Genomic DNA, 15,019 nt, shown 5'->3' on the forward strand with positions numbered 1-15,019 from the left:
GTGGTTGGGCCCGCGCGCACACTAAGGAGGTGCGAAGATGTTTCGTTGGGAATGCGACGCCGCGGGGTCCGCGCGCCCCATATGGTTTCTGCCGAGGATCGCCCGTCAATGGCGGGGAGCCTCGAGAGGCGCGCTGCGTTCGTTAAGAGAAACGGATACGGGTCACCCCGCGTTTGTGTTCTCGGTCCAGCTTTGGACAAGGCGTTATACGCGTAAAGTGCAGGCGTGGGAACGGGCAACGCAAGCCGCGTGTGTAAAAGCTTGCCCGGGCGCTTGCACGTGTTTCCCCGTGTGTCTGAGTGTTTGTCGTATTTGCTTGGTTTACTTTTGATCTGGTGGGAGAGAGTTACCAGCGTTTGAGGGTTACGGAGGGGCGTTGCTCACCGCGGTTTAGGCCCGGATTTAGTGATACGTCCAATCAGGTCGCCAGGGGATACTGATTGGCCTGTGTATCGGGGGTGGAGCCTAAGTAACCCATCAAAACCACGAGACACGAGGTCTCGGGGTCGAATCCTCAAGGTTTTAATGTGCCATGCACGGCCGGCGTATTGCCGGGCTAGCCAGGTCAGGCTAGGGAGGATCTCACCACTTGGGTAGTTTTAGGCCAGGGTCCGTCGCTGACGGGGGTGCCGCGTGCACAAAGTTTTAGCTGACCTAGAACCCCATTTTATTTCTTACTTTGTTAACTCTATCTTCAGTCTGTCAATCTTCTGTATATGTCTTCGGTGTAAATATACAGTTTTGAAAAACACTCCATCAACCATCGTCGTCGTGTCGTCAGTGCCGTCACCATCAGGCACCAACGCAGATCATCATCATCTTCAACAACATCAAGAAGAACAAAGAACCTACAACCTTTACTAGGACCTTGGCATGGACAATGAAGGGGGAAAGCCCCCCCCCCCCCCCCCTTCACCGTCCCTTCCCAGTGGTTCATGTTGAACCTCAGTGCAAACGACAAGACGCAGTACGATAGCAACAGGACACACGAAGCGCTGCTTTGTCCTGTCGTTTACGCTAGGGCTCAACATGCCTACCAACACTTCCAAGTTTTCACGTTGCGCCCTAGTGGGTCACATATCCACGCCGTTGTTTGTAGCATGGGCCAATTTGTGAATGGTTCTATGCCATGAATACAATCCATACATGGAGAGAATGTTAAGTGGTCGGCACACGGGTCCCACTTACGTCGCAAAACCTTCAGCACACCCGACAAATAACAGAGATGCATGGTAGCCCGGGAGTCACGTTGAAATCACTGGCGTAGCATTTTACTGCTTCAAACATTTCAGTTGCATTTTTGTACAGCTTCACGGCAGCTTTCTCGCTTCCAGCTCCTGTGAGCACGTCATCCGTGTATATCTCACAGTTTGAGGGTACTGCTCTTTGTTTAAGTGATGTTGAAGCATTTCGTAAAGTAGAAATGGGTTAGCCATCACTCTGAAAGGGATGTGGGTCATACAGCAAGTCAAAACTGGTGAAAGTGGTACACCCGGTTTTGGTATTGCTTGAAACCACAGGAAACACAATGCATCTTTGTCCACCGGTTTTATGCCAACCTTTAGAAATGTTTGTTTGATATCCGACCCTTGCGCCACTTGGTGTCTTCGGGAGTTCAGCAATAGGGTGTATGCACTGGGCTTTTGACCATGCAGCAATGCTACCTACACGACGGCCCCGACACCATATCCACGGTTGCATTCTGCCGTGCAGGCAGCATGTTTCCCGATGCAAAACGTGGTTTGCGGAGTGGTGTTGGTAAGAACGTTCGCGTGGGCAGTGTTTTTTTCTCGTGATTCGTGGGTTTGCGAATGCCTTGTCACAAGCAGTAGTCAGCATTGTTTTGTTTCGAAATTTCGGACTGTGCTGTTCACACTTCCGGAACCACAGATCCGAAAGCTGGCCGCACAACAAAAGCAAGCGTTTCGCTTTTTTTTCTGTTTTGAAGCGGTAGCTAGAGCAGTGCTTGAAGACGATCTGACTTCATGCAACGAATTCGCAAAGGAGCTATCGATGATGGGTTTAATCAGTACCAAACCAGGCGTGCCCATTTTATTTCAGGTGGTGACGATGGCCGTCAAAGCTTTCATCTCATACCTTGCACATGCTTGTAACACGATGTGTTAAGGTAGCCGGCATACTTTATCAATGAGGCTAACCCGACTGTGCATCCAGCCGCAGCCTTGTTTACTTCCAGTGTTTTTAGGTGAATACGTGTACATGAAATGCAACCTTTTTTCAGGTAATTGTGGGCATCCAACTCTTTTGTCGTCTTCGAGTGCTCTTTAATGACCAAGCGCGTTCTGTGCTTATGCACTAAAGCTTGACGTTTTGACTTTTTCAAATACAGCGTAGAGATGAAGACTTATGGATTGACAAACTAGAGCAGAATGGTTTATCGCTTGTCTCTGCGCTGTTTTTTCAGTATTCAAAGCGTGTTCCATAATCTTGTTTTGCTTATAATTTCCACCTCGTCTACATAAAAAAAAAAGCACTTGAAAATTATCGGTCGAATCTTTGTCGACGTGGCTGCACCTAATTTTATATACATATGTCGTGATTGCTTCCACCCAGAACCTCTGCGTAATTGCTCACCGTCATTGGGAAATTAGGTAGACGACAGTCATACGTTCAACACACCAGAACACTGTTGCCAGAGCACCTCACCGTCTCTCGCACTCCCCAAGAAGCGCGCAGCATGCCTGGGTGGCTCGGTAAAGCCAGTGCCTCGTCCCACACGCCGCCACCATATCAAATATCGTTGCAGCTTTGGGTGGAAAAATTTTCCTAACTCGAGACACGGTCCTTTGAAGCAACCCAAAAATAAGAAAATCAATGCATGGGGATCACACGGAGATAGTGCAAAGCGGACTACGTTATCAGCGCCTGTCCAACGGTTAGACAGGTGCGGACAGCGGTGCAGAGACCACTGCGCAATGTTTCAAGCATGTGACAAAGTGTGAGGTGAAAGCTTCAAGGCCCGTCGTTTCCACTTGAAACGAAACGGGTGCAACAGATTCAGTACCTACTGATTAGTCCCATTATCAATAACTTCATTGTAAATTCGTCGCATGAAGGCGGACTGTCGTCAAGCACTGCTCCATCCCAGGCTCCGAAGCAGCAAAAAACAAAAAAGAGCGACACGCTTGCTTTTGTCATGCGGCCTGCTTCGGATCTTCGGTTGTTGCAAGCGTGCCCAGCGCAGTCTGGAATTTCGACGCAAAAACAATGCTGACTACTACTTGTAACAAGTCATTCGCAAACCCACAAATCGCTCGAAAAAAACGCTGTCCACATGAACGTTCTTGCCAACACCACACTGCGAACCGCATTTCACATCAGGAACGCCGCGGCCCATGCGCCAAATGCAACCGTGCAGATGCGGAAACGGAAAAAATGGTCCCGGAAAAAATGGTCCCGGAAAAAATGGTCCCGGAGAAAATGGTCCCGGAAAAAATGGTCCCGGAAAAAATGGTCCCAGTGACCATCTAGGAAAAAATGGTCCCATGGCCCAGCCAACGTGTTTCCCTTCAAGTTAGTCCGATCTGAACTTTGTTGCAGTTTGATTTTGTCCCTTTGCGTTTGAGCTAAATCTTTGAGAAAGAGATGGAATGCTTTAATATGCCTATAAGGTGCCGAAATTAACGCCTTTGGAGGCTAAAATCTAACAAAGAAAATTGGGTAGACAGACAGACGGACGGTCGGACGCTTTGATGGATGGATGGATGGATGGATGGATGGATGGATGGATGGATGGATGGATGGATGGATGGTAGCGATGAGCATGGATTAAATATTTTAATGCAAGTAATTGGATTAAAACCGCACAAGCAACTGCGAGGCCTGGAACCGTCAGTTTAGTAGCTTAGTCGAACACAGCCATCTTAGTGTCCGGAAGGTCATAGAAGCTACGCTGCGAGATTTTGTCAGTATCGGAGAAAATTGCACAAGAAGCCGTGGGAGCTCCATCAAAGATGCTCACAGCGTCGTCCCGGGTCTAGGACATTTCGGTGCAAGGCATATCGGTGCAGGACGTTTCGGTGCAGACATTTCGGTGTACGGATATTTCGGTGTACGTACATTTCGGTGTATGAATACCGTTTCGCTGCACGGACACCTATGTGCGCAAACATTTCGGCGACCGAATTATCGTGTGCTTGCTTGTTTGAAACAGCCGTTTTATTTTTATTTTCGCTTAACATGGGTTGTAGACAACAATCTAGCACAGCGCTTGCATTTTTAGATTGGTGCCGTCTCAATTTTTTCCAGGTATTTTTAGAAACTGAACATTTGTATATTTTTTCTTTAATACCTCGTTCATTTTAGCAAGACAAACGTTCTTGGTTCGATTAACCGGCTTTACTCGAACAAGATTTTTTCGTACCTTGGCTTCGGGACCAATTTTTCCGGGACCATTTTTTCCTACCTTGGATTTGGGACCATTTTTTCCGGGACCATTTCTTCCGGGACCATTTTTTCCAGGACCATTTTTTCCGGGACCATTTTTTCCGGGACCATTTTTTCCTACACCCGTGCAGATGGCATCGGTGCAGCTAAGCAAATAGCACCACCACGCATTCGAAAGCCCATTGCATACGCCGATAGGCTGACTAAATCGGAGGTCAGGTTCAGTCCGCTTTCAAAGTTGTTGAAATATTTCGGTGAGTTACTGTGCGATGAGGCGTCAAAAACCACCTGAAGCTTGTGAGAGTAACGTGCAACAGCTTAGTGCAGCATGTAGTAAACGGCATCAGCTTCACTCGTACTGTCCGTAAGTTTTGCTATCCCTAGCTGGTCGTAGTTTTTGATCACAGCGTCGGTAGTCCTGACACAATTCTGGGGAGTTTAGAAAGTGCCTTATCAAGTGGTATAGTGACATTGGCTTCCAAGGAAGTGCCTTCTTCTAATGTCCATCCATTTGTTTGATGGTCCCGCAAAACACAGAAAAATACAATAGAGGCGTGGAAATTTCTGAAATTTCAAACACTTTGCGAATGCTGTTTGCTATTCGATTTGGAGCGCACTTTTATCATTCAAAGTGCTGAATGTTTTCGAGTATTGAAAATTTGGGAATAATTGAGCAGTAAAAGTTGGCCATGCCGCATAACATTCAAACTTTCTAGCTTCACTGCATGGCATGCCCTCTTTTGTTGACTTTTTGCATGACGCTGAAGTTGTGCAAAAAAGCTTAACACGCGGTCATACTATCACACTTAAAAATAAATGAACAAGTGTATACCAACTGGTAGAGGTTTCAGAAGTGTCAAAGGCGGTGGCGATCAAGACCATCGCTAATGACATCAAGGTTTTCCAGGCTTTAACACACCATTTGCTCACTTCTTATTTTTCTTCCACTAAGTTTTTATGTGTACCAACTTTTAGCCTTTTGTCCACCTGCTTGAGGGTCTAGCTTCATTCAACAGCAGACGATCAGAAAATAAACTAAAAAAATCACTCCACAAAACACCATCTTCCAAAACGCTTATGCAGAGGCTGGACGTGCTGCAGAATGCAGAACGCCCTTACTCTATGAAAGAGAACATGTGTCATCTCTTGTGCTACTGCACGCAGCATGCAACCCAACACGAAACAGCGAAAAGAACTCTTGTGCGATTGCTACAAAAAAAAACTTTTCAGAACTGAATCACTTTTGTGAACTGTAGCAGTCATGCTGACACTACACTACGGACAAAGGCTCTAGATTGGTCGACGTTCTATAACTTTGAGATCCCGAGATCTGTTATCCTACTACTGCCATTTTTTCAAATGTTCCTGATTTATTTCATTCTCCCTCTTATTCATTGTTTCTACGTACTCTTTCCAGATTTTTTTTTCATTTACTGTGTTCACCCTATCTGACGCAGCAAGCAACGCCATTTGTGGAGCTAATGTCTTCAGTATTCATTTCCCAAATCATTTATCTAGCATCACTATCATCATCTGGAAGGCTCCCGCGCAATTGCAGCTTTCAGCCCCATTTCATGCAGCAATGGCCTCGGTCTGCCTTATGTGGTTCTTCCACTACACCATCCCTGTTGCACTAAGCTCATGTGCTTGCGCTTTGTGCATAAAGTAACCGACAGGTGTCCTGAGCTCGAGAATGCCTAGATTGGGCTGTGTGTTGACCTGCCATTCCAGGTGCAGAGGCACAAATGAACGGGTGTAGCACTTTTGTCTTCTGTCTGGCGCCAAGCGTAGGGAGAAGTGGAAAAGGGTACTAGAACGGTCTAGAACTAGAACTGTTTTAGCTGTGATTGTAAGAGCGTTTGATTTTATGAGGAGTATTTTGATGGTATTGGCATTATAGTAACTTGCAGCTTTATTGGCAGTGGGCATGTGTTTTTGCAAAAAGATAAAGCAAGGCGCTGCAAATGAACTGTGTTTTCTACCTCTCAACTGGTTACATTGATTTGATTGATTATGGGGTTTAATGCACCAAAGCTACACTTGGACTATGAGGCGCGCTGTATTAAAGTACTCTGGATTTATTTTGACCTCCTAAATATCTTTAAAATATGCCAAAATCTCGACATGAGCATTTTTGCTTTTTGCCTTTATGGTCGAGTCCCAGTCAGGCTGCACGTGCAATCAAAGCTCCTTTGGAGTTTCTTCGGAGCACAGAACTGGAAAAAGTTTTGTCATTGAAAATTTTGGCCGCATCAAAAGACATCTTTTCGTCTTCACGTTTTATTTTGTTTGTTTGTTCGTTTGTTTTTCTTCTCTCATTTAGCGTAGCAAGCCAGCCCGACGGCTCGGCTAACATCGCTGGTCTCCATTAAAGTTATTCTCTCTCTCTCTCTCTCTCTAAGCCATTTTATTGTTGTTGAGTGCATAGAATTTTTACTGATTGCAAGAACATAGGGTATGTGATGATGCTCAAGTATCAATTTATATTTGAGGAACCCAGGAGAAGAAAAATATAAATGGTGCAAAATGAAAGGGTTCAACATGCATGGGACTACTTGATCATTACGAGCTGTGTGCTTATCGTATCGATGAAATGTCAATAAACCGTGCTGCAGTTTAGCGTCATCTAGTGCTGATCTTTTTTTTTTCAGGTCTGCATAAACTTAACTTATTGTTGTATGTAGTGTTGTTCACTTAACCTTGTGTGTTTCAAGTCTGTAATACTTAGTACATTTGGTAGCATTAAACAAAGGAACTCTTTTTGTTGTGCCGTTACTTGCCTAACTTTGGTCGAAAGAGGCTTCATTTCAAAACAGAAGACCGCGTTATAAGTAGAAATTACTGAAATGAACTAGATCTTGGTAACTCATTGAGGCATCACTGCTCTTAACAAAATGTAGCCAGCTTTGTTTATAACTAAGGCTTATTAATTCATGTATCTATAAATCTCTGGGGCCTATCTGTTTTTGTACATAGCTGTCTTGTTTTGAAATAAAATTTGATCGGCGAGTTTTATTTTGTGTGGGGTATACACGTCGTGTTCTGCCGTGAGTCTTCTGCAATTAGTGTGAGGCCAATTTTTCTTCAGCACCTCCAGCTGCCCTTATCACTAATTTTTTAAATTTTCATTTAAGTTCATACTGCGAACCAGAGGCCCAAGAAGGAGGGGCATAAAGGAGTGAACATTAATATCATAGATACCAGCAGTTCAGGATACTACATGTGGCAGCAATGAGAAAGAACAAAAGGTTCAAATAAACTAAACATTTGCTTCTATGTATTCATATTAATCAAGACATATGTTCAGGTGTATTTTTCCAGTCTATAATACATGTGGGAAAAAATTTCAACCGGTGTGTAGAACGGGTGAAAGAATGAAAATGGTAATGATGAATATTATTTTGAAGTATGTCATGGTCTTGTATCTAGGTCAAGTTTGTAGCATAACAACAGCAAAAAATTTAAGGCATTAAGTCTTCTTTTTTCCCTAGTGCTTCAATCGCACCAGTTTGCATGAGCTCATTAACAGAATCCGTGTGACCATAGTTAGAATTCTGAACAGTGAAGAAATGTAAGATGCAAAAACTTTCTCCTTGACTAATATTTGAATCCCATAAGCTTATATGATCTCACGAAGAGAATTTGTGCAATTATTTTTAGAATAAATAACATCAACAGCCTTTCTTAGAGCCTTTTCAACCAATTCGATATTATTTCCTCTAGGGGTCTGAGACTGTGCAGGCATACTGAAGTTTCTATCAAATTAAAGTAGGGTACAAAAGTTATCTAACTTTTGCTGGAGTATCGGTGAGTTTATGCTTTATAAAACCGACTTCATGACAAGATGAGGAAACATTTGTTTTTATATGTGACTTCAGCTCAAGTTGCTAGTTTATACAATAGCTAGACGAGTACATTTCTGAGTTTCGGGCAAGTTTTCCTGAAAAAGGGTAAAGAAGTGTGAGTGGACTCTTTTTGTTGATGATATGAAGGGAGACTGCAGTCATCCAATTTTAACCCCGTAGCCCACACATGACTCCAGGAGGAAATATTATAAGAAATGGTGAAATTGCCAGTATATAGCGAAATCTCTCTAGGCTCATTTACAATAGAAATAATTCATTACAGAAAATTTAAAGGAAAGACCAAGGGCACTACCATGAGGACCATTAGAAGTAGGAGGAAAGTGTCAGCTATTCACTCCAATCCGATGAACAAGCAGTAACCCAGGCTGCAAGAAAGGAGCGGGGAGGGTGGGAGGCAGTATGTGAATTAATTTTTTAAAATTAATTTGGCCAGACGGCTGGTACCCCCCCAGTAAGTGCAGGTGGTGGGACTGGCCTGCTCCTGTGAGGGATTAAAAAAAAAAAAAACTTCCATTCTGCTGTATGAATCGCTCATGCGTTCTGGTATATGGCCACCATATGCAGACGTGTATGGACGCCTGTTTTTACAAACCCCGGACCAGGTTCTAAGCCTGTGCTAATTTGCAAACAAAATCTGTAGTGTCGGAATCAGCATAATTAACTGTAAACAGATGTACTTGAAACATGCAGCAAAGCGTTAAATGTGCCTAGCTGTGTTTTCTGTGGAAATTATTTACTAAGTAGAACTGTTGACCTGGATGGGAGCCTTCGTACAGTCGTCCAGAAAAGGTAATCTCGTTGTAGAACACAAAGATCAAAGCCGGCATCGCCATTAAAAAAAGAAGAAAAGAAAACACCGCGGCGCCAATAGGTGGAACTATTCCGGTTTTTTGCGAGTTACTAAATACGATCGCTGGCTGCCGTAGTTCCACAGGCGCGTAATCGCAAAATGAGTACGTAAATATGTGTTTAAGAGATGCGGACATGATGTTAAGGTAACAACTATGCTGCCGATATTCCCGTACCAACATTTTGTACCCTGCGTCGCAGAATTTAAAATACCAGCGCTCATTGCAATTGACGAAAGAAGCGCAAACATTTGCCGCAACGACGCAAATAGACAGCCCGTGAGTACCGTATCAGAATGCGATGCGCTGAACAATCGAGAGCTTGTTTATGCGTAATCATAGAGCGCTGCTACGTACGTGGACGCATGTTACATCGCTGGGAGAGCGGGTATGCTTCAAAGAACAGTCTTGCCGCATGAGATTCGGAAAAGCGGGAAGAATATATTTTGCGCCGTCTCCGCTTCATAACCCGAGCCAGAGTGACCCTGCCCGAGCCAAGCTGCAGCATCGCCGGGCATGCACCGGTTTATGGGAAGCTCTCCAACGCGCTTGCGTCTACATAAACGTTACGGCTGCTGGCTGATAAGTCTAGCGAGATCAACATTCGCGCCATGCTGAGGGAAATAAACTCAAATTTTCTCAAATTACCACAATAGCTGTTTGAGCGTAAACAAAAAGTACTATAAGGTCGCACGAACCAATCACAATATTCGATTCATGTGATGTGTTTGGCCCGACACTGCTGTCGGGGTCCCGCTCCTGAACGCAAAAGAAAACGGCCGCCCGACACAAACTCGCGTGTCGGACCGACAAGTCAAACCCGACATGTCGGGTCCGACTTGCCGAACGAAGAAGAAACCAACGGGCGCATTGGAGCAAGCCAAGTGGGGGCCGGTGCTAGCCTAGTCTTCAATATTCGAATGTCGTCGGACGGAACTCTAGCCGTGCCTGCAGCGATCAGCTAGAGTGCCGTCGGACGGCGCTCGAGACACTGCGAATAAAAAAAAAGTGCGAAGAAAGCCCAGCAGTAGTGCATCGGTTTGCTGCATGCTGGTGAAGGTACGCGGGTTCAAGTGCGTTTGGATCCCACTTGTTTTTTGTTTATTTGCTCTTTACACCAATGGCCATTTTCTTCACCGGACGACTACAAATACAACAACGGCAGTTTTTGTAGAGTGGGGCATTAAAGGTTTTACCCCAATGAAGTCAAGATGATTGCGTCCTACAGACGTGTATACTCCGAAGGTACATACGTCTGCTCGTATGTATACCGATATATACGTAACCTATACCCGTAATATATATACCCACACCACTTGTCAAAAAAAAACTACGAAACTATACCGTATTGAAAAACACTGACGCTCATCTCAGCACGAAACTCAAAGGAGCACTCAGCGAAGTACAGTTCAACGCTAATCCTCTCGCATTAATACCTTTAAACAAGCTGTTAGGTGTGAAGGCCCTTTTATTACACGTCACCTCCCTGGCCTTCATATAAAGTAACCACAAAAAACCCTAACTTTGTACGTCTCGCTTTATGAAACATTCTGCACAAGCAATGGTGACTCCTTGGAAAGAAACTAAACAGCGAAAAAGAGCGCATGTAGGTTCCCTTCTGAATTCAGTTCAAAAGCTAGATTGTTTAAAAAAAACGCACCACTACTCCTTCCAACTTGAATCGCGCTTGTGCACAACAGGTCAAGGACTGTACGATGAGACACGAAATGTATACGCCCTCCGGTTTTAATGAGCAGCCATTTATTAGTGTTTTTTTTTTCTCAATGGCATTTCTGGAAAACATGGGGGACGTGAAGTGACAAGGAAATCGCAACTAAGCAGTTCTCGCGGAAGACCCGATGGCAGTCAATTGAACGGCACATCATTGATGAGCAACCCTTCGGATTTGAGTTCTGCTGCGGACAGAGTCTGGGTACTGGAGCTTGCAAAGCAAGGGACAAGGCCATCTGGTCCAGAGTTCGGTGGTGGAAAAGGGTCTTCATCAACTGTTTCGACAGAAACGTCGGGCAGGACGCGTCGCAGCTTCTTCTCCTCGGCAATGAACTCCAATGCCACCATTTTCGCCAGACGATTGAGCACCTCGTCGTTTGCGCCTGCAGGAAGACACGACGGGGCCCTTTCACGCGTCAATGGTTCATTGTGTGATACAGGGGACCACATGAAGGTCGGGGTGCTCGCACCCTCTGGATGGAAAAGCTGGGAACTCGGGCCCACCTTTTGAAGCGTTCCTTCTCCGCCAATCTCGCCGCGTGGCTCCGTTCCGGCATTTGGCAGTAGTTTTTGAGCGCCCCAGCTCTTTCTGGTGATCCTGTTAAATACGTATTCACTTTCCTCGACACATGGCTGCGCCGGCCTCTGCCCGATCCACACCAGGGTTGCAATCCACGTGTTTTCGTCCGCTTGCACGGCATCGAAGCTGACTTCCTGATCGTCAGCCACTTCCAAGAGAAGGTTGTCGATTGGTTCCTCGTTGCGGTACATCACTTCGACGGCAGCGCAAGCGGTTAGACCGTAGTCGGGTCCAAACTTGACAGTACCAACAGACTCCGTCACGGGGTAGAAGCAGCCCCGCTCCCCTGACATCTTGTGCCTGAGTTCCCACTCAAGCAATGGCATCGCGTTCGTCTCTCCCTTAACTGGGAAGCCGGACGAGTCCGCCTTAGCCGGGCTGGCATCCAAGTCAGCGTAGCCCACATCGGGCCCATTGAAGCCAGCTTCCAGGCTCTGGTACTCATCGAGTTTCGTCTCAAGGAGGTCCGGGGTGTCAGAGTCATCGTCAGACACAAAAATTTCACTGTCATTGAAATGTTCGGAGTCATAAGCGTCCCTGCGATCGCTGCTCCGGCGGGGGTGCACCTCTGTAGCCTCCCACTTGACCCTCTCAGACGGCTTCATGCTCAACTTGGCATTGAAGCGAACCTCATCGCCAACGCTGAACACGTCCGGAAGATCATTGATGGAGCTCCTGAGCGACCTCTCCACATTATTCACATGAAAGAAGGCCCGCTCCTTCTCATCGGGGCCGAATTTTATGAAGCCAAAGCTGGACCTGACAAACTCTACCACACCATGTTGGTCGACCAGGTGCGAAAAAAAGCTCCAATCACCTATTCCTCCATCGTGTGCGTTGTGGGATGAGGAGAGCTTGGTTGGTGTGGCAAGAGTGACGCGGGTTGCTCGGAACTTGGCCTTGCAGCCCTTGGGTCCAAGCCTGGCATCGAAGACGACGCTGTCGCCCACCCGGAGCCCGGACAACAGCAGGCTGCCGTGCTGGGCGTTCTCGAAAGACTGCATATCGAAGTAGACGCTTGCCTTTACGGGTGACTCGATGGAAATGAAGCCGTACAGGGTAAACAAACGGTAAACGGTTCCCGTGGCATCACTGAGGCAGGTGGTGTCCTCCTCGTTCGTAGCGCGATCCGACGCTGAAACAACGGAGCTCTTAGCACTGCTGTTGGGTGAAGGAGTCGCCCGGCGGCTTTCTGTCGCGACGTACACGTTGCCATTGCGGATGACGAAAACGTCGGGGAATTGCTGCAGGAGTAACATGACCGACTGGAGTGAGCAGCCGTATGTTGCTCTCAGTCCCGGCGGCAACTGGGACGCATGGCCGGCCAACTGTTCGAGCGAGATGCCTTGGTGCGACTCCACTCGCTCCTTCAGAAATTTGACCATAGCGTCCGTCGAGTGACTAGTAGGCTCGGACATGGCTGCCGGGCCGTGCACCGATCGTACCTCGATACACTCACTGCGAGCTTGAATGTCCTCAATCGGCGCAGAAGCACACCGGGTTTCAACAGCGGAGAAACGAGGCGCTGGCTGTTCGATCTGCGATTGTTGTTGTTGTTCCTTTGTTTGTGGCGCATACCCACTTGGGAGATTGGCCAGAATAGGGGGCTTTATTGGGGCTAATGTGCCAGATTTAGGAAACTAAGTTTTGAAGGAAAAAAAGGTGATTAGCATAATCGCACAACAAATACAGGAATTTGTAAAAGAAAAGTGCGCACTATGCAGGAATTTGCAAGAAAAGGCTATGCGGGAATTTGGAAGAAAAGGCTCTTCTTTCGTCTGTGTACAAGAAGAGCGGCTAACAGTGTAGGCGCCTAGTCTCTGAGACGTGAACGGCTGTAACCAAATTCCTGCGAGTGAACCCAAGCGAAATGGCACCGCCGGCCACTGCACGTAGCGCGCACTGGACGTTCACCTCGCTCAGCACGCTCTATCCTCGCCTTCTTCGTCGCGCGAGTTCCACCTCATTCCGCAGCAGGTTCTTGTTGTCGGCGTATACGACGGCTTGCAGAGCATTCTCGGGCGCGTCGGATCGGTAGCTGGAATGAACCAAGGAACGGATGAAGTCCCTCTGGCAGGCAGGGGAGAGACGCCGACCACAACTCAATGGTCACTTCGCGCCGTCGTCTTTCACAGAGTTTCTTACAGTATACACTAGAGAGGAATCTGGCGCTAGCGTCTATGCGGCTCACATCAAGGTATTAGCTTGGATTGAAACGTTTTAGTGACCGCAAATTTAAACAAAGTGCCACAAAAACGCGAAGAATAGCGTGCAATTATGTAAGTGGAAAATAAAAACAGGCTGTTTTAAAACTAAGGAAAAAGAAAGTAAAGCATTTTTTTTTTTTTCCGGAACGGTTGTGCCTGCTATTCCGAAGGCCAAGGTTGTAGTTACGAACAATGTTAATATTGGGGGGTAACTCATTAGAGACTGTGATTTTATTAATTTCAACATTATTTCAAATAATAAGTTGTTTGAAGAGTTTCTAAAATTTTTTGAGCGTGCCTATGAAAACGTTACCTTCGTGGTGAACCAGTGCACTGACCGACAGCTAGTTTAACAAGAAAAAAGAAAACGAAGCGTTAAACAGTCGTGGACGATGACAAGATAGGACGCATACAAGCGCCCGTATCTGTCGTATCTTGTCTTCGTCGCAGTACGTTTTGTTTCTTCTTTTCGTCGGCTACAAATTTCGCGGCGGCATATTACCCGCTCAGTCATACGTCCTTCTACTGCGGCATGAGCAACGTCAGGTGCGATCACGCATTGCCGTCTGTTTCACCGAACACGGCTAGCACAGAAACGGGAGGATTTTGGCTTCCTTGTAGCTCGTAAACGTGTTAATGCATAGTGAAGAAAGCAAATCCCCAAAACCGCTTAAGAATCCAATTGTCATGCCAAGTTCAAGCCAAAAAGGGGGTCTTCCCATGAACCCCCATGACGACATGGCTTACGAGGCGCAGTTTCCTCTCTAGTATACTTACCAAGAAACTCTATGGTCTTTCTGCGCGGAGCTGAGTGGTTGGTTGTTGCCGAGTTATCAGTGGTGCGTACCCACTCTGGGGGATTGCAAGGCAAACTAGACCGAAATGGAAAGGAGAAAATTTTTGTGAAAACAGTATAAAAAATTCTTATTTCGAATGAGGGGGTTTAACACGTCGAAGCTGCACCTTGCTTATGAGGAATTAATCCGGAGTCCTCCGTTATGGCGCGCCTCATATGCAAGGTGTAGCTTCGGCGTGCCATAACGGATGACTCCGGATTAATTTCAGTCACTTGGGATCTTTAAAGGGACCCTGCAACACTTTCGATAAGCGCTTTCACTCTTTCCTTCACGTCTGAAACCACTGCAAAAGCTATAGTTATCTCCAGCACGGAGCGGCACTGCGTGATTTGCTCGTCGCACCAGATACGCCGGCTATTCCTGCTTTGTTTTTGTGGCTTTCTTTTAATTGCTATCGAAAAGCGTTCATTGCTGCAACTGAAGGGGAAACCGGCCAACAGCCGCTACAGGGCTTTAGTTCTGTAATTAGAGCCGTCGAAGAACATCAAGACCGGGAAAGAGAGAAAAATATTTTGAGCGAGTT

This window comes from Haemaphysalis longicornis, unplaced genomic scaffold (genome assembly GCF_048455015.1).
Source record: "Haemaphysalis longicornis isolate Haplotype H1 unplaced genomic scaffold, Haemaphysalis longicornis Haplotype H1 scaffold_1, whole genome shotgun sequence".
Lineage (NCBI taxonomy): Eukaryota > Metazoa > Arthropoda > Arachnida > Ixodida > Ixodidae > Haemaphysalis > Haemaphysalis longicornis.